This window comes from Protopterus annectens, chromosome 6.part1 (genome assembly GCF_019279795.1).
Source record: "Protopterus annectens isolate FY-2018-M chromosome 6.part1, PAN1.0, whole genome shotgun sequence".
NCBI lineage: Eukaryota > Metazoa > Chordata > Ceratodontiformes > Protopteridae > Protopterus > Protopterus annectens.
The window spans coordinates 134,870,064-134,891,237 of NC_056738.1; the positions used below are offsets into that span (position 1 = coordinate 134,870,064).

The 21,174-nt window shown below is 36.8% G+C and overlaps 1 protein-coding gene across 1 annotated transcript in view; it reads right to left on the bottom strand.

The window, feature by feature from the left end:
• Positions 1 to 20,905, bottom strand: part of WIPF1 (WAS/WASL interacting protein family member 1) — a 776,716-nt gene extending 755,811 nt beyond the window's left edge. Inside the window, exon 1 of the mRNA XM_044075560.1 lies at positions 20,205 to 20,905. The gene's annotated coding sequence lies outside the window, so the exon portion shown is untranslated. The remainder of the gene's footprint in view (positions 1 to 20,204) is intronic.
• Between the last annotated feature and the right edge of the window lie 269 nt (positions 20,906 to 21,174).

A 21,174-nucleotide genomic window follows, 5' to 3' on the forward strand; every position in this document is an offset into this window, starting at 1 on the left:
ATTGTTAGATATAAATCTGTTATTTCTGCACTAATTTATTTTCATTAGTTACTGGTAAGATGGCAATTCATAGTGAAAATGTTTTTCTACTGCAGTTTGTTTATAGCTACTTGCAACAACTGCTATCCAGTATCGCAGCTTCTTTTAGCTCCATACATGTTTGTATTTCACAACTAAATGTTCATGTCTTTAATATATTTTTGCATTTAGATTTACAGTTTAGAAAACTGTTGCTGTAAAATAACAGTGGAACTCAATTTCTCATTTGTCTTCAAGTAAGGGGAATTCCAGAGGATGTTTTCTAAACTACTGTCTTTATCTAGTACACATGCAAAATAATTCTTCCTCTTAGGGAATCCTATGTGTATTGTAATTCTGAATTAAGCTGTTTCGGTCCTTCTTACCAAGATAAGAAAATGTCTTTGTCACATATGCAAATATTATACTCCCATTCTTAAGAAAACAGTGTAAGGCTTAGTGCGCACAAGCTTGTGGAAGCAATATATGCTTCATGAAATCCCCCAATTTCATGTTCTTCGATCATCTGCAGAGCAAATATATTCTGTGTGGTTTTGTGGCATTAAAAATGTGTAAGGAAAGCATTGCCTTCACACATATACTGCACTGTTACTTGAAAACACTGTCAATTTACTGCACATAAATACAGAAGCTTTGGCCCTGATAGAAGTTTAAATCAAGAAGGAAACCTAAAAAAAAAGTTAGTCATGTTATTAGTGACCAGAAAGACGACATTGCTTTTGAAATAAGTTATTAAACCAACTACAAAACTGAATGAGGATGTAAGAATTTTTTTAGTCAATATGGCTGTATACATTGCCACTTTCCAGATAATATAGTCTAATCATCTGTTTAGAGTTTGCATTAATGTTTTGTTTGTCTGCCTTTCTTTCTCTCTAATTATATAAAGGTGTATTTGTTTGTGTGGGCTCCCTATTGATATGTTAGCACTCACAATGGTGAGTGCCGACAAGCCAGAAAAAAAAAAGAAGACCAAAAACTATAGGATAAGAGCACGTCTTAAACATCATTCTCCTCCTTTAAACTTCTTTGGGCAAGCCCCCCAACATTCCAGAACTTACATGTACCCACTGTGAGATCATCATACCCCAGAGAAAAGAGAATACAGAACTTACATATACCCACTGTGAGATCATCATACCCCAGAGAAAAGAGAATATTCCAAGTAAGTAAGTAGGTTTGGGAGGGTGGTTTAATGGTTAAGGTGTTTGCGTTACAAACACAAGGTGCAGGAGTTGGCTCACAAGGGCAGTTAGCTTAGTACTTATCTATGAACCTATAATGGCCATCTTGGGCTTGGTATGCATAAGTCTATTTTTTGGCCATTTCAGTCTCTATGTTTCAGGAGTTGCTCTACTGGATCCCGGCATTTCAAATGGTTAATTCGTGTGTGTGCGTGTGTGCACATGTGCATATGTATAAGAGAGAGAGAGAGAGAGAGAAAGAAAGATATAGACAGAACCTCCTGAAAAAAGGGACTTTTTTCAGTTAAATATTTCAAAAATTTAAAAGCAAAATATACAGTGTCAGTAACAATATAACAAATTGTTTTTTGATTTTTTCAGGGCAGGAATAGAAGTGACAAAAAGAAACAGAAATGCAAACACTAGAAGAACGATCATAACTTAAAAATCTAAAGGTAAGAAATTACATATTATAATTCAGTCGGTTTATGGAAAATAACATCTATAATGTAAATAGTGTTGAGCTGAGGCTAGATTAGGAGAATGACAGCATTTACAGCATCCAGATGACATTGAGGCATGGACAAAAACTGTGCTGTTTTGTTAATTATTTTATAAGTGAGGATAATGGTGGACAGGACTGTAAAAATACAGCAAAAGGCGGAATAAAAGATAAACAAAACAAGCATTTAGCAGACAGTGTGCCAAAGAAGTATGTCAGAGACAGCAGCATGAATGAACTGGTATTTGACATGTCAGGGACAGTGTTAGGTTTCAGGTAGCCTGTGGTATGCCACATATCAGTGGCTGAAACAGTAGCAGGATCTCAAAGAAGAGCAACAAGATACAAAGGCATAAAACATCTACTGCACCTTGTTCAGACAAGGTAACCAGGTTTGGGACAAGGCCAGGGTGGTTGCCATGGGTAGTGAGTTGGGGGATGGGAATGCACGTTACGGTTTTAGGTAGTGATTGGGATGTGGACTAAGATTTAGAGAGGGGAGATCTTTAGGTTTAGACAGCAGGATAGAGTTTTGGGTTAGGAAGCAATCAGGGACTTTAGATTAAGTGATGGAAAATGAGTTTTAGGTTGAGGGGGCAGAAATGGAGTTTTAGGTTTAGAGTGTAGGAGGGGACCTTAGGGTTAGGAATGGGAGTTCTATGGTTAGGGTTAGGGACCAGGTTGGAGTTTTATGATTAGAGTTATGGTTCTTGCAGTAGTTCAGTAGGGTTGAATGTTGGGAGTTAAGGTACAATTAGAATAAGTGACGGGGAGTAACCTGCACACTACATCTAATTATACCATTTGACAATACAGCATTCACATGTGCAAACAATAATATTTACATTCAATATTTCTTGCTCCTTCAAAACAATGATATTTATAGGGCTCTCTCTCTCTCTCTCTCTCTCTCTATATATATATATATATATATATGGGTCTAGGATATATGGCTGAAACTTTCTGACATAGGGTCCAAATCGCCGAAAAATCCATTTGGCCGAAAACCCTACACCTTACCTTAGAAAAATCATTCCCATAACACTACTGTTATTTTGATGAAGTATGGCCAGAGTTAATGGTACACAGAACAGATTAGAAGAGGAAAGCCTGTATTTTTTGATGCGTTATGTTCAATGTACTTGAATCTATGTTTTGTTGTTCAGTCTTTCAGTACTTTGATCATGTAAATGTATAATATATACAGATATATATATATAGATAGTGATATCAATGGAAAGAAATGCATATCCACATGTATGCGCATGTGTGTTTTCATGCTTGTGCAGGTACGCACTTACCTTTTCCAAGCTCTTACTAACACAACACCTACACCTGCATGGTTGTACACATGATCGTCACCTGTGTAACTCTATTTTCCTTTATCAGCTCATACTTCTTATCACTAGTCCCTTCTGCATAACAAAACGTCCTGCTACTTCTCCTCAATTACCTTCCTGTCTTAATCCTCACTTTACATTTTAATTTCTACTTTGTTACTTCATCCATCTCCTTCATATACACTCCACCACTCCCTTATAACCAGATTGTATGTCAGTAAGTACCCTAATATTCTTAGTCCCACTATCCTTAACTCATCAGCTGCACACTGCCTCTCTCCCTTGTCTAGCTTTAACCATTATGTACGTGTATGCCTTACCTCAATTTTATTTATTCCTAACATCTATACTGTAATCCTCTTTACCCATTGTCTTACAAGTCATATCATATGTCTGCTTTTCACATACATCGCACATGAACTGTTTGCATACTAAATATTTCATACCTGAAATTTAACATTATGTCTAATGTCACCACAAAAGAAATACTTGTTTTATCTTTGGATAGCATCACTGCACAGCAATTACCTGTTTGTCTCTAGATATCTTCAGAGATATCTATGTAATATATCTTTGTTAAAAAAATGTTTTGTTATGAGTATCTTATATATATCTGTTAAAGGTTTTCTCTCCATGCTTCTGCAGAAAATGGGCAATGTCCAGCCAAACTTCAGGTCAACAAAGCCAAAATAAATAAATACGTACATATTTTTTTTCTTTTATGGAAGTAGCCTTATGATATCAATTTTATTTTGATATGAATGCTTTGTGCAAAACTTGTTTCCTAGAAAAGAAGTTTTATGTCACCAAATAATAAAATGACATTTTATTCATTTATTTATTTATTTGCATTTGTTTTCCATAAAAGTCCAACTTTTCAGAAAGACCCTTTTCAGTGGAGGACCAGGGAAAAAAGTTCCAACAGTATGCATTCATAAGTAAACATCCAATTGGTAAATTTTAAAATACTGGCAACATCCCAGTACAATTCATGCACTTAGTACAACACATCAGTGTGTGGTTCAAAGCATTCATGTTGTTATTTTTACTTATGTTGCATTCTTGAAATCTGCAGTATGGAGGAAAAGGCTACAGGAATCAAACCTAAGACTACAGGATGAAGTGCATTAGGTGTTTACAAGTAAGTTTTATCTAGTACAAGATCAAAATATTCATTCAAACTTAGACAAGTGTAACATCTGACTATACAGTTTAGTAAGTGTAGTAGTTTTCTTTGCATAATAATTTAAAACCAGCAACATATCCCTGGTGCTGTACTCCTATGTTTCTATGCAAAAGCAATGCATTGATTAAAAACCACAGGAACAGTACGTGTCAAGTCTGCAGCCCAAATTCTGCATACATTTCCTTCCTATAAGCATCATCTTATCAGCAGTATAGCCAGGATTTTGGAATTGTAAGCCAACTTTTAAAATATAACCCCAGCGCCTTTAAGTGCAGCCACCCTAACCCCAGACAATGCATATCTTGGATGCAGTACCTTTTCATTACTGAAAAAAATATCTGAAATGGCATACTTAAGTATATACATATACATACACACTTTGTGTGTGTGTGTGTGTGTGTGTGTGTGTAGATATATATATATATATATATATATATATATATATATATATATATAGATAGATATCAATATCCATATCAATTTATGTATACACACACACACACACACACACACATATATATATATATATATATATATATATATATATATATATATATATATATATATATATATATGGGAGCGCTATAGAATCCTGAAAGACCAAAATCCTGAGACCAAAATCTCGAAAGTTCAAAATACTGAAAACTCAAAATACTGAAAATACACAGGATACCAACATTTACTATATTCCAGCACAAGTACATACAGAAACATATTACCCTTCAACTATATGCAGGGGAGCAAGCCCCCCTTCACTACACTAAGTGCAATCTTGGAGCTGATATATTTAAGTAGCAGGGTCTACTTCAAATTAACAAAATGCCATTTACCTGAATTTTAAATGAATGAGACGATAAGACCAAACTTGCATTTAAACAAAAACCTACAACACCAATATTTTCACCAGGGAAAGGAGGCAGTTGGCCAGCATTCAGGAGTTTGCCCTTTTCCCTACTATAGTGTGATCTCGGAGTTGGTATATTTAGTTGGGGGGGGCGAAGCCCCCCACTTGAGTGGGTTTCATATGCTTCGTTTTTTTTTTTTTGTCCATGTTGGCCGACTGCCTCCTTTCCCTGGTGAAAATATCAGTGTTGTGGGTTTCCATTTAACTGAAAGTTCTGTGTAATCATCTCGATCATTTAAAATTTGGGTAAGTGGCATTTCGGTAATTTGAAGTAGACCCATAGATATATATATATATATATATATATATATATATATATATATATGTATAAAGAGACAGACACACACACACACACACACACACATGTATATGGATCTATTTTAGAAGACCAAATTGCCAGAACAATGAAATGTAAAAACGAGAACACTGAAATTGCTGTAAAAATGAATGTTTACCAAGCCGAACTTGGGAACAATGAAAACCTACTGCACGTCAAACAGCAGTGTAACTTGTGAATGGAGATCGTGGAGGATTCAGAAAAAAACAGCTACTCCATTTAAACACATATTTTAAGATAAAAATGTAATTTTTCAATGTTTTTGTAGGGGGCAAGTCCCTCTTCAGCTCATACACCCCACTGCATATTATATATACCAACTCATAGATCGCACTAAAGTGTGGAAAAGGGTAAATTTCCTGATCCTTACTGAACTGTGATCTCCTTACAGAACCGTTTAACTTACATTCCTCTGTTAAAATATGTCTTTAAATGGAGCGACTGTTTTTTCTGAATGCTCCACAATCTCCATTCAGAAGTTCGACTGCTGTTTGACATGCGCAGTAGCTTTTCATTCTTGCTAAGTTCAGCATGTTAAATGTTCATTCGTATATTAATTTAGGTCTTCTTACGCAGTCATTTAAATTTCATTGCTCTAGTAATTCGATCTACTAAAGTAGATCCATATGTAAATGTGTATATATAATGGGACTAGAAGGCCTTCTGAAAAATAAATCTATAAAATATAAACTAAGACTATGATAAATGTAACAGGGATTTTCTTTCTAAGTGAAATTATAGCATACCTTCTTGATAAAATACATTTTTCTAAAAGTGTAAGCCTGTTTAGACCTGTGCATCTTTCAGAACCGTTTCCTTACTTTTACTTCCAGATTTCATGTGAGATCAATATGGTTAACCCTGCAAAAACAAAGGATTACAGATTTTGATTTCAGCCACCCAAATAGTTTCTTTACAGAATGGTTTTAGACGAGCATCACCTCTAAGTGGTTCCGAAGTCATTTTTCCTGAATCATTAAAGAGTCTACCCAGAAAAACAAGAGAAACGAGGGCAGTGTGGAAGAAGGATACCTAGACAGGCTCAATAGTAGTAGGAGGAGCAATGGATCTTATAAAAAAAGAATCTACAATTGTAATGTTAGCGATACATGTAACTCCGTGTGAATTGCAGGAGTCTTTTTACTGGGCACATTGTGGCTGCTGCTAAGAGCAATTCTGGATAACATCAAAGATTGAAACAATACTAATTTCATGAACTTTGATCATACTTTGACATACGAATGGGGTCCATTTCTATCATGGTGTTAGAAACCCCCCAAAAAACAACATAACTTCTAGCGAAATTACATTCTGCATTTAATCCATAGGAAGATACCGCACCTTCACCAAATTCAGCAGGATTGCAAAGCCAGCTGAATCACTGTCTCTGCAGCCACATATCATTCCCCAATACCTAAGCTACTTGTTTCTCTACTTCAGTGATCTCTCCCCTATGCATCAACTTATCCCTCTCCTCCAGAAACCCAAGAACAGAATAAGGACTCTACTATGTGATCAGTATATTAAGCCTTGGTTAAACCACAACACTGACACAGCATTAAGTTCTGAGACAGATGAGCTCTACTGGTTCTGTCACAGGTAGTTCAGGTCAGATTAGAGGCTTTGAAGTTTGAACACATCCGAACACTTGAGTTTTAAGATTTATCCTAAGGACACAAAGACAGTGGTATGTAAAAAGAGAGCAAGAGAGAGAAGGTGTGACAGAGCAAGACAGACAGACTGATGAGCTAAATGGCATTAGCCAAACTAAAGGACAGGCAGAAAGAAGAGCCTGGGATTGGGAGGATGGCCTAATGGTTAAGGTGTTTGCCTTACAAACACAAGGTGCAGGGTTTGAGTCTCACAAGGAATAATTGGCTAGGCTTGCAAAGGCAGTTAGCCTAGTATGAACCTATGAACCAAACAGCATCAGTCAAACCAAACGATGAAGAGGGGAGCCAAACAGTTCTAAAAAAGGCTAGATTTAAAAAAAAAAGTGGCTGGATATCTTTAATTGGATACTATACACAGCCACATCAAATCATACAAGATAAACTGCTAATATCACATAGGATGAATAGTTTTCAAAGCAGAAAAAGTATTTCTTTAGCCAAATTATTACTACATATTGCTTATTATTTACAATATGATATAAAGCACAGTGTAAAACATAAGCATATTTAAACGTTTTACAATATTTCAATATTTCCTAGAATAATCTGGAAATGAACTTCACAGTAAGCAATGGAAGGTTATTAAACTTTGAAGGCATCCATTCAGAATTTGGGAATAATCATAGAAGACACCAAAAATGGGTTGTGTATGTATGTGTGTGTGTGTGTGTGTGTGTGTGTGTGTGTGTGTGTGTGTGTGTGTATATGTATATATATATATATATATATATATATATATATATATATATATATATATATATACATACACTCTGCAAACACGCAAGTATGTTGCAATTTTGCTTGCAAGAATCAAAAAATGTATACCTGTCTAATTCTCTTGATATAACATGAGCATGATTGATGTATATTCCTCTAAGCTATGTTTTCAAATAATTTCCAAATAAAATATCAGTTTCTTCAGTCAGTTGCTTTTGTTCTACATGTATTTCTACAAAGATGATCCCACAAATTCTTTCCACAAAAATACGGCTAGAAGGGTATCAGAAACTATTACAAACAGTTACAGTACAAGTTTTCACAGGTTCTGCAAGACAACTCATTTTGACATCAATTCTAAGCAAAATGTTCTGTAGAGCATAAAGAAATTTCATTTTAGTTTGCAGCAAGAAGTCAACATTGTAGGTTAGATATTAAGAATCATTCAACTGCTTGCAGCCCAGAATTCTCTGGAATCTCACTTTCATTTGCAAAACAAAAAGTACTTTTCAGAGAAGAATGCAGGTGTCTACCCATTTCTCATAATTCACAACAAAATGTGCTGAATTAGAGTGGTTATACCTTTCATTGCCAAAAATCTGGATAGTTTGTAAAACAGCATTATAAACATTAAAAAAAAACTTTATGTTTCTAATACTTCATAAGACCTTTGAAATAATTGGCAAGTCTGGGCTGACCAGAGAATTATAACAGCTGTGATATTGACATCTGAAATCTAGTTATGCCAGAATCTATAGCCATAGTGGACTCTGCCAAATATCATGAAATGCACATCCTCCATATTGGAATGCTGTATAGATATGTCATCTTTTTAAGCACCATCCATACTACAAAAATGGCCAAAAAGCAAGAAGGCTCAAAGAAAACCAAACTCTGACAGCATGTGTGTGCGCTGCCCAACCCCTGTGGGCTCACACTTCCTCCACATACTACATTAGCTGTAGATCTGAGTTAATCAACAGCAATTATTTCCAATACCACAAGAAATGCTTTATATCTGTCATACACAGACACCATTTGCACACACACACACACACACACACACACACACACACACACACACACACACACACACACACACACACACACACACACTCATCTATGTACTCATTTACAGCCACCTCAAAGTGGGCAGTTGTAAACAGTTATAAACACTACCCTATGAGGTTCCCCTTCTAAGTTGTGTAGGATGAATGTCAGGCAAATGTCAAACAGGTCAGCAGGATAGTTGTGTGAAAAATGAAGACACTTTACTTCACTAACTAGAATAAAACTACCTTTAAAGCACATTTCCCTCTCCCCAACCACAGTAAATGCGCTGGCGTTTCCCATTCGTCTTGGTTTCTAAGTTCACACAGTGCTCCCTTTTGCTGAACTGTACCTTGTATTGGGTTGGTATTCTGACCCTCCTCATGCTTTCCTTTCCTTTGTGCTGCTCTGTGTCTCCCACTCAGCTGGCATTCCTAATTCAGCTGTTAACACAGACTCTCTATGCTTAGTTGTACTTTCATCCCTGGTTACTTTGTTCGTTGTGTATCTGGGTTATGCTGCACTGTGCAGGACAGACTGGCTAACTTCCTATCCCCATCCCTAGTCATGCCCCACTCAGATTTATTCTTATCTAACCACTCCCCTTAATAATAACTATCCAATATACTTTAACTAATTGTACTTAACTAATACACCTCAATTTACCTGTACAGTCACCATCTTGCACCTGTCCTACTCCACCTACTATATAGTAATACCACCTATATTCTTTGCATATCCATCCATACAACGTACAATTTTCTTTGCATGCGTTCCACTGCTGCATTAAGTAACCCCAAAAGAGTAATCCATACTCCAAATACTTTAAATACTCTCCCTCGAAACACAGCTGCATTAACATCCTCTGTATGTGGTATTATTATAACTCACAGCGCTTCTTAGCTACTTTTGCTCATTAGTATATTTTGTTCCTTGCCATATCTAGCATAAAGCAGCTATAACAATTGCTCTCTCTCCAGTCCTCATATTAAATATTTGTACTCTACAATGGCTTTGTAAAATCCACCTTACAATGTAATTTTACTGAATCATCATATTTTTCTCCCAACAAATAATTTCTATTTCCTAACAATACTAATGTCACTACTCTCTCTTTCTTCTCAAAGCAACAGAGTCATTATAAAAGTAATGACACCTGCTATACTCAACTAGTTCTTTTACAAATCAATGAAACTTGCCATTTTTTAATTTCTACCATTGCCAGTCTAAAGTAACTCCAGCTAATTTATGTTGACTAAGTTCTACTAATTATACTAACAATAGTCTTACTAACCCTCCTCACTCCTCACTCCTTACATTCTAACTCTTTCTTGCATATATTGTTATTCTTATCCCCTTGAATTTCTTTCTCAGTTCGACTTTCACCTGGCCATAAACCTTACCAACACTTACATCTTACTGTTCTTGCTATATAGCTTGTCTTACCTTATTCTACTTTCTTATTTAGCTTTACACATATTGATTTTGCCTTCTTAAAATGTATTTCACAATTAATATTACACCCCTAAAACTAACTCTTTTATTTTATTTATTTATTTTACCTTTGTTGTCCAGGATAGTCCGACTGGATATATGTCCATTTTCAGTGGAGGCTCGGGGAGAAAAGTTCCAGATAACACAGATAGAACATAACAGATATGAGTCCAACATATTTACAAAGCCCTCTAGTAGGTACTCACAATATACACAGTGTGTAATAGTATACAAAAACAACAGGTTGCAGCAAGCTATTATGAGCAAGAGATGTATACAATATTAATTTAAATAAGGCATTAAGTAAGTAGTGATTAATCAGGGTTAGTACAGGCACAAAGCCAGTGCTCTTTAAAATACTGTTTGAGGCCTTTTTTGAAGAGACTTAAACACGGTTCGAGGGTAAGGTTAGATGGAAGTGAATTCCAAGTTTTACCAATGACGTTGGCAAACAGGGAGTCGCCGGCTGAGTTAATGGCTTTGTGGGTTTGGACAAACAGTTTATTGAAGCTAATATCACCAAAAGGCACCCCCACAGAGTAAATGTTCCGGTGATGTAAAGTAAAAATAAGACAAGTGGCAAAAAGCACATCCACTGGAACAAACACAACTGTCACACAGTATCTTCAGAATTGAAAAATCTTGTAAACGGACAAAAAATTGCCAGATATACCATGACAATAAATCCAATACTTTAATTGACAAAAGTAGGTAAGCGCTTTCACCATAAAGGCTTCATCAGACCAATCAATTACTAATGAATGCGAAATTTTAACCATTCTTAAATACACTTCCTCATGAATAATTCAACATTACAACGTAGTAAAGGTGCTGACATCATTTCCTTGACACTGAGTAAACACATGACTAACTTGCAGCTCATACAAAGCTATTTAACGTTATGCATATAATGAATATAATAAATAAATAAATAAAATTGACCATGCTTAAATACAAAAATAAAAACAAAAATATGAATAAAATGCTATGCATGGTAAGATTTGCAAAGTCTGATTCATACCATACAAAAAAGTACAGCCTCTAATTGTCATATTAAAATAGGCTTATACAAACAAGTAGATATGTAAGTAAAATTGGAGAGTTTATAAAACCAATCTCATTTAATGGTTTTAAGTCTTCTATTACGTAGTACTGGTTTCAGGGGCACTATCATTGAGCCCCGTTTTTTTGTCTGCTCTAAATCTTATAATCCATTTTAGTTCACAATTCTCTGTGAAATTTTTGACATCCCCTCCCCGAATACTCGGATTGACAACTTGTAGTACTGAAAACTTAAAATGATGTGTCAAACCTGCTGCTAATGTGTGTCGCGCTAGTGCATTATGTTCAGAACCAATGCATGTGTGGTATACATGTTCCCTCATTCTTTCTCTTAACTTCCTGTTGGTTTTGCCTATGTAAAATGCACTGCAGGACACACACCTGGCAAGGTAGACTACATGTTCTGTTTGACAATCGGCATGCATGTATAAAGTGTATTCGTATTGTGTAACTGGGTGTATAAAAGAGGTCCTAATGTCTATATAATTACAAAAGTTGCATCTATTACAAGGTTTCGTTCCATATACTGTATTGTCATTAATTTCCTTCCTTGGGTTCTTTGGTAAACATAGGATCTGTTTCAAGTTCCTTCTGTTCTTGAATAGGAACTTTGGTTGTTCTCCTACGATATCTCCTGTGTTCTCATCTAATAACAAAGTGTCCCAATGTTTCTGTATTACGTTCTTCAAACTATTGGTATCTAAGGTATAGGACATCGGTGCTCTCATTTGACTGCTTGTTCTTTCTTTTGCTTCTTCTCTCAATTGAGTGCTTACACTAGAAAAATAAGGACGGGCTTTGGTTGTTCTCACTGCACAAGCCTCTTCAATGGCCACATTCGCCTCATTCAATTTATAGTTCCTTTCCAAGAGCCTTGCTTTTAAATCTAATAACTCAAGATCATACCCCTCTTGCATTGGGTTTAACCTAGATGCCCTCATGGCTTGACCTTTTGCTACATTTTTAAAAACATACTGGGGATGCATGCTATTTCGATGTAACAGTGTCTTCCTATGGCAAGCCTTCCTATGTACCCCTGTGTTCGAGAGGCCATTCTCCAACCTCTCAATGTGTATGTCTAGAAATGATATACTATTTCATGAGTGGTCTATTGTAAAATTTAGAAATTCAGTCAAGCTATTTATTTCTGAAACAAAATTATTTAAGGCTGTTTCATCACCTGTCCAAATTAAAAACAAGTCATCCACAAAACGTCTGTAAAACCCAACGTTCACATTGTAACTCTCTAAAGTAAACAATTTTTTCCCTTCCCAACTGGCCATAACAATGTTGGCGTAGCTATTAGCACAGGAAGTGGCCATAGCTACGCCATCATTTTGAATGTAAATTGCTTCATCAAATATAAAGATGTTATTGTGTAGTATCGTCTCAAGGAACAGAGCCATTAAATCTACTGATCCTCTGTCATATGTTGAATGTGTCAACATGTACCTATGTACTTTTTCAATACCTTGTTCGTTAGGTATTACAGTGAAAAGACTTTTCACATCTAATGTAACCAATATGTACTGTTCATCATTCATTACGTTTCTCATGTAATCATACAAGTCATCCACTACTGGTCTGAAGAAGTGTTCTAGATAAATAAATAAGGGCTTATCTATTTATCTAGAACACTTCTTCAGACCAGTAGTGGATGCCAACACCTATATTTTGAAAGATAGTAAGCAATTTCGTGGATGACTTGTTTTTAATTTGGACAGGTGATGAAACAGCCTTAAATAATTTTGTTTCAGAAATAAATAGCTTGACTGAATTTCTAAATTTTACAATAGACCACTCATGAAATAGTATATCATTTCTAGACATACACATTGAGAGGTTGGAGAATGGCCTCTCTAACACAGGGGTACATAGGAAGGCTTGCCATAGGAAGACACTGTTACATCGAAATAGCATGCATCCCCAGTATGTTTTTAAAAATGTAGCAAAAGGTCAAGCCATGAGGGCATCTAGGTTAAACCCGATGCAAGAGGGGTATGATCTTGAGTTATTAGATTTAAAAGCAAGGCTCTTGGAAAGGAACCATAAATTGAATGAGGTGACTGTGGCCATTGAAGAGGCTTGTGCAGTGAGAACAACCAAAGCCCGTCCTTATTTTTCTAGTGTAAGCACTCAATTGAGAGAAGAAGCAAAAGAAAGAACAAGCAGTCAAATGAGAGCACCGATGTCCTATACCTTAGATACCAATAGTTTGAAGAACGTAATACAGAAACATTGGGACACTTTGTTATTAGATGAGAACACAGGAGATATCGTAGGAGAACAACCAAAGTTCCTATTCAAGAACAGAAGGAACTTGAAACAGATCCTATGTTTACCAAAGAACCCAAGGAAGGAAATTAATGACAATACAGTATACGGAACGAAACCTTGTAATAGATGCAACTTTTGTAATTATATAGACATTAGGACCTCTTTATACACCCAGTTACACAATACGAATACACTTTATACATGCATGCCGATTGTCAAACAGAACATGTAGTCTACCTTGCCAGGTGTGTGTCCTGCAGTGCATTTTACATAGGCAAAACCAACAGGAAGTTAAGAGAAAGAATGAGGGAACATGTATACCACACACACATTGGTTCTGAACATAATGCACTAGCGCGACACACATTAGCAGCAGGTTTGACACATCATTTTAAGTTCTCAGTACTACAAGTTGTCAATCCGAGTATTCGAGGAGGGGATGTCAAAAATTTCACAGAGAATTGTGAACTAAAATGGATTATAAGATTTAGAGCAGACAAAAAACCGGGGCTCAATGATAAAGTGCCCCTGAAACCAGTACTATGTAATAGAAGACTTAAAACCATTAAATGAGATTGGTTTTATAAACACTCCAATTTTACTTACATATCTACTTGTTTGTATAAGCCTTTTTTAATATGACAATTAGAGGCTGTACTTTTTTGTATGGTATGAATCAGACTTTGTAAATCTTATGCATTCAATACCATGCATAGCATTTTATTCGTATTTTTGTTTTTGTTTTTATTTTTGTATTTAAGCATGGTCAATTTTATTTATTTATTTATTATATTCATTATATGCATAGCGTTAAATAGCTTTGTATGAGCTGCAAGTTAGTCATGTGTTTACTCAGTGTCAAGGAAATGATGTCAGGACTTTTACTACGTTGTAATGTTGAATTATTCATGAGGAAGTGTATTTAAGAATGGTTAAAATTTCGCCTTCATTAGTAATTGATTGGGCTGATGAAGCCTTTATGGTGAAAGCGCTTATCTACTTTTGTCAATTAAAGTATTGGATTTATTGTCGTGGTATATCTGGCAATTTTTTGTCCGTTTACAAGATTTTTCAATTCTGAAGATACTATGAAACAGTTTATTGGATGATCGTAGTTGCCTTGAATTATTTTGAGTGCTGGAGTACTTTCAGGGTGGTACAGAATTTTGCATGCTGCTATAAGCTGATTGAACAGAGGTAGGCTAGGCAGTTCTAGCTACCTGAGAAGACTCAGGTTTTGACAGTGATGTTTCCTATATGTTGAGCCTATGGCAAATCTGGCAATATGGTTGTAACAGTGAGAGAGCTTTCTAAGTTCAGTTTTGCTCAAATTGGAGAGTATGGGGGAGGCATATTGAAGGGTAGAGAGTAGGTGTGAGCGGGCAATGGCAGTCCTAGCTAATGGAGTTAGAAAAGGTTTTCTTCTATATAATGAGCCAAACTTCTTATTAATAGTTTTTATAGTTTCATTGATATGTAGATCAAATCTGAGATTATTGTCCACTATTACTCCTAAAAGCTTAGTATGGTCATCTGGAGAGATAGAGGTACCGTTGTTGGATGTTATGGAGAAGGAAAATGAGGTGGATCTACTGGGGGGGGGGGGGTAAAGAGGAACAGTTTAGTTTTGTTGGGATTTAACAACAGACGGTGATTAGAGAGCCAGTTTTCAGCTGTGTTAAATGTGTTTTGTGTTAAGGTTTGCATGTCTAAAGGTGAGGAGGCCATGCAGATCAGGGTAGAATCGTCTGTATATTGAATGCAGGTTTCATCAGGGATGGCAGTATGAAGACTGTTGATGAAGATAGAAAAGAGTAGAGGACCTAGAATAGAGCCCTGAGGGACACCAAGGGTGAGGACCTAGAATAGAGCCCTGAGGGACACCCAGGGTGAGGACCTAGAATAGAGCCCTGAGGGACACCAAGGGTGAGGACCTAGAATAGAGCCCTGAGGGACACCAAGGGTGAGGACCTAGAATAGAGCCCTGAGGGACACCAAGGGTGAGGACCTAGAACAGAGCCCTGAGGGACACCAAGGGTGAGAGGTAGCAGGGTGGGCATTTTGCCCTGCCATAATACAGCCTATTGTCTGCCATTCAGATAGGACAGGAACCACTGAATAGCATGGTTATTTAGGGAGATGGATTTTAGGGAATGGATGAGTAATTTGTGCCATATCAAAGGCCTTCGACAGGTCTAGAAATAGGGCTGAAGATAGCCTGTTGTTGTTCCTATTTTGGAATATGGCATTTGTAAAAGAAAGGAGGGCAGAGGTGGTGCTGTGATGTGGCCTAAAGCCATGCTGAGAGTTGGCAAGCAGACAGTTCTGAATGAGAAAGTCTATAACCTGCTTATGAACGCACTTCCCCATTAATTTGGCTAGTGGTGAGAGAATGGCAATGGGTCTGTAGTTGGACAGTTCTGTTAAACTTCCACCTTTGTGGAGTGGGATAACATGGGATATTTTCCAGATTGAGGGGATAGTTCCATTAGTCAGTGTTCTATTGATTAGGATAGAGATGAGGAATGCTATGGCATCGGCAGCTTTTTGTAGATACTCTGAAGGAAGGAGGTCAGCAGAAAGGGTGGTTGGTTTTATTTAATTTTTGATAAGGGATCAGATAAAAGTGGTAGAGACAGGTTGGAAGTTAAGGGGGGGGATGAGAAGTGGGTGTGTTAGTGGCAGAGTTAGAATGGGTGGGAGTAAGTTGGTTAGCTAAGAACTGAATAGTTTTGGTGAAAAAGTTATTAAAAGCAGTGTCAACAGTTTCTGGGGATTTATGGGTGCAGTTTGATGGGGTTGGGGTAATAGATTGTCCTGGATGAAGAAGTCGGTTAATACCTGCCCAAAACTTTTGGGGATTGTTTTGGTGTTTAAATTGGAGGTTCTGGTAGAAGTCTTTTTGTCTAGCAAAATGAGTTTTTTTTGCATCCTTTCTAAGTTGACGATATCTCACTTGGTCAAGGGGGGGCTTTAGTTGTTCGCCATTTGGTCCAGGCTATATTTCTAAGTTTGATTTTTATCTTAGTTTTCTTTGTGAGCCATGGAGCAGTATTAGATTTAGTCTTTATACTATGTGCAGGAGCATGGGAGTCAAGGATGCTCAAGAATTTACTGTTAAAGAAAGTTACGGCTTCATCTAGTGGTAGATTTTTTAGGACTGACCAGTTAACCAATTTAAGTTAATTTAGGAAGTTAATAAGATTAAAGTTTTTATTATTTCTGATTGTTTTGTACGTAGTCTTGTGGTGGGTTTCTGTCTTATGCTTAATTGTATAAGTTAGTGAATGATCACTTAGGTCATTGGGTAGAGTCCCAGCTGTATACAAGCTTGGGTGGCTATTGATAAGCACCCAATCTAAGTTACTTTCCATGTTGGTGGGTTTACTAATCCTAGTGGGAGAGATTATTAATTGTGTGAACCCAAACAAATGTATATGGGTGACAGGGGATTCAACTGAGCAGGTGCACCAGTCGGTGTTAAAGTCACCAAGAAGTTTCTTGGAGGTAGGTTTTAGAAAATAATTTCCATCAAAATTCCTATTAAATCCATACAGAAGCTGTATGCAGTGTGCCCACTATAAATAATTGTGTCATTTTCAATGGGCATGTTATTATTTACCCCCTGAACAGGTACAACCTTTGGAGGCCACTACTCAAAACAGTGATGTCCCCAAAACTGCAACACTCCAAAAATATTTTTAATATATTGGCAGTGAAGTGCTTATTCTTAAAAGAAATAATGTTGGTAGTACAGTTGTTGTTGTGTTGTTGTGTCTTTCGGCTTTTCCCGGTTAGGGGTCGCCACAGCGGAACTCTGGTCCGCTAATGATTGGCAGTAGATTTTTACGTGCCAAGTTGCCAGCCCTGACGCACAACCTTCAACGAAGGTATGCCCATTCACGCATGTCTCCACACAGAAGACGCTCTAGCTGAGAATCGAACAGGACAACGTCTTACTGTGAGGCGATAACGCTACCGCAGCACCACCACATTTCACTATCAGGAACTCAAAAGGATAATAAATGGATGCCTCTTACATAATGCTCTCAGACTAATGGTTGGAATAATTTACCACCCCATCCTACATCACAACAGACTCTAAACAATGTAATAATCACAATGCTTTGTAATTCATTTCTAGGAACTCTCTACTAATGCGCGACTTCCTTCTTAACTGGGAATCTAATGATAACTTTCTTTCCCCATCCTCACAGAAATTGATTCATACACACAGTAATGGGCCTACATGACCCAAACTTCAGTCTAAAAAGCCCAATTTATTAGTCTGGTTCTACACTAACTAGCCCACTACATTCTTCTCCCTTCACACAAACTCCCTGTAATTCAATGACCATTGTATACTTTGGTACTCTTTCACAACCAAAATACCGCAGATACCACACAACGTCTAAACTTATAACATACCTAACAAAGAAACGTATTCTTTACTTCAGCCAGAGCTAGCAAGTAGGCACTTTTCTCCAGTAGCGCAACATGACTACAGTGGTGCCCATCTGTATTTCCTTTACGTTCTCCTTCCATTGCAGAACAAATATTAGAAGATTAAAACAAGTTGAATTCAAGATGCAACAACTCCCTGGCTAACCAAAGACCTAAAATGATTGCTCTCTGCACAGAAATACCTGTCCATTCAAACCTTGCATGTACACATTATTTGATTGGGTATTACAATCCTAGTACTGTATTACTTGTTGCAGAATATCTCACTTTTGTACTATTGTACTTTATTACATAAGTGATAATTGGACTCTAGCAGACCAGTTCAATTAGCTGCCAAACAAAAGTAAATAAAAAGAACACATTTCAATGTTCCACAGTTCTAATCTAGTCAATCCTAGATAATGTTTTAACTAATATTCAGACACATGCTGTAACAAACACTTATTGCCTATTAGATTATCCTTCACACTTTGTCATATTCATTTCCCTTGCTTTCTGTGAGGGAACAGGTATAATAACATACACAATAAACTATTGTTCCACTAATTTCATGCTAACTCATGGATGAAAACAAAATGTAGCAACTGGAGCAAATGAACACCAATTATGAATGAATCCAAAACACAAAAGCATGCTGGCACAGAAGCAAATAAACTTCCTGGGACTCTAACAACACTTGTGAAACTTAATGCTGTACAGATATTCCAGGCATGTTTAGCTTTGCTTATCAAAATGTAAGCGTGTAATGCAAAGTAAATGAGTGGCGGTGTTGGATAAGAATACTCAACAGTAGGGTGTTATGCATTTTCCTTGAACAGGTTTTTAATATTTCATTGGATAATGTGTTATGAATGTCTGGATTTTCTATCTGCAAAAGGAATAGTTGTGTTTCGAAAAGCTAAGGTAGCCCCTGCTATTAGTGAGATTGCAGAATTCAATAAAAGATGACAGCACTTTAATTTCAAACACTAGCTAACTAAATGAGAAATGAATGGCCAAGAAAGTGGGTTATACCATGCAGTGTTAGTAGCTCAAAGGGTAGTGCATACACTTTTAATTCCAATAAGATCAGACGGCTCTGGGATCTAGCCCTACATCAGTTACTTGGGCTCATGATCTAATATTAACGATGTAGAGCAGCATAAGGGGGTAGTGCACACCTGAAACGCTCTCCTTCAGAAGAGAAATTTTACTGAGGTACCATCTACTTGAGCTGTGGTAGCTCCAGTGGATGTTAGAGATCCCATGGCATTTATCAAAAGGAGTAAGGAGATTTCCCCAGTCTCCTGGTCATGTTACACCTATTCAGTACAGATACCGTATTGGAAGTAGGCTGTATCAAGTAGGGCCAGCCTGTTCAACAAAAGTAAATAAATAAATAAATTCCTGACTAATGAATAAGTTAATTTGTCAGCACGGAAAACTATGAGAGCTCTACATAAAAACAAGGAGTCCCAGTGCAAAGATTTAACAAGAGCATTTAAAGGTGCATATTCATTTCAGAATAGTCACGCTATATACAACTTTACACAGTGAATGTAGTTAAAATGACCAGCACTCAGACTTTTCAGTGACTTTCAGAATAAGAAATATTAAATCTATGAATTCCAGTAACATTGCTTTAACTTCTTCAAATGCCTGTCCTTTAGTAACACAAAAGGTTACCTATGTTACTGAACTCATACTAAAGATCTTTTAATGCTGTCACTCTATGGCACATAATTATTTCTAATAAATTTAACAAGTTCTTCCCTAACCAAGCAAATAGAAATGAGACCAGCTTCAGTGCAGTTTTTTTTAGTTCCTCTTAACAGCTTGTGGTTGGAGCAGCAAGCAGTGAAATATGAAAACAAATCTTTTAAACCTGAGAACTAATGATGGATCATCCAAATTAATCAGACAGTAGCATTTCAAAATGACACTCTGCTTACTCTATATTTACAAAATTATGGAAAGTGTTTTACAGACTACTAACCTTTGAATATTTTTCTTGCCGTTGCAAAGTTCTGACAAGAGCTTGCAGCTTTGCTTCCTGTAAACTTCATGCAAAACGTCACACTTCCTCACCGCACCTTATGCTGCTCAGCTCTCAAAGTTTGATGGCCAGTGTGTGACTAACAATAACAATTCCAGCCCCTTCTTTAAGTCAGATTTAGATAATGCTTACAGATACAGGTTCTAAGCATTCAGTCTAAAAAGCCTGGTTCTGAATTAATGTGAAAGTACATCTGTCTGCAGCTAATTTCCAAACTGTAGATCGTGTAAACTCATAAGTAACTTCAGATGTCTTTGCAAGACTGTGCGATCTGCAGTACAGTTCTGAATCAGTTTCTAAATCGCTGCACACTTCTGCAGAATCAGGTCCAGGAGTTTGTTCAAATGATGTGCATACTTACTAGCCATTACTTGATGTCTTCTTGACAGATGCATTTTGAAATCGTAACTTATCTCAGTGTAAACTAACATCCACGTAGTCACAGGCAGAAGTCAGTACCAGTTCATGGTAGAGATACAGAGCTCTTGAAAACAGACTATACCCAATATGGCAGTGCTTGCGAGACAGCCCTGGGAGAAAATGTGTTGCTGTTGCAGAAGGCTGACTCACACTGATTTCTGTTTTTTTGATCCAAGTTCACGGAGTAGGACACACACACACACGCCTGCACTTTCAAGACAGCAGAATGTTTCCCCTCGCTAAACTGCTTAACCTAATATGCAAACCACAGACATAAAATATACAGACTAAAGCATGTACCAGATACAAGACAAGATTAAAGCAAGCAGTAAGATGCAAAAACTTTTTTTTTTCTGAACACGTCATAAACTTAATTCCTACACAGGATCAAAACAGCTGGCCTTCTTAAGGCCTGTTATTGCAGCTTGTCCTGAAGCTCATAACAGCAAATACAAGAGAGCTCTTTATTTCACTGGTTGAATCACAATTA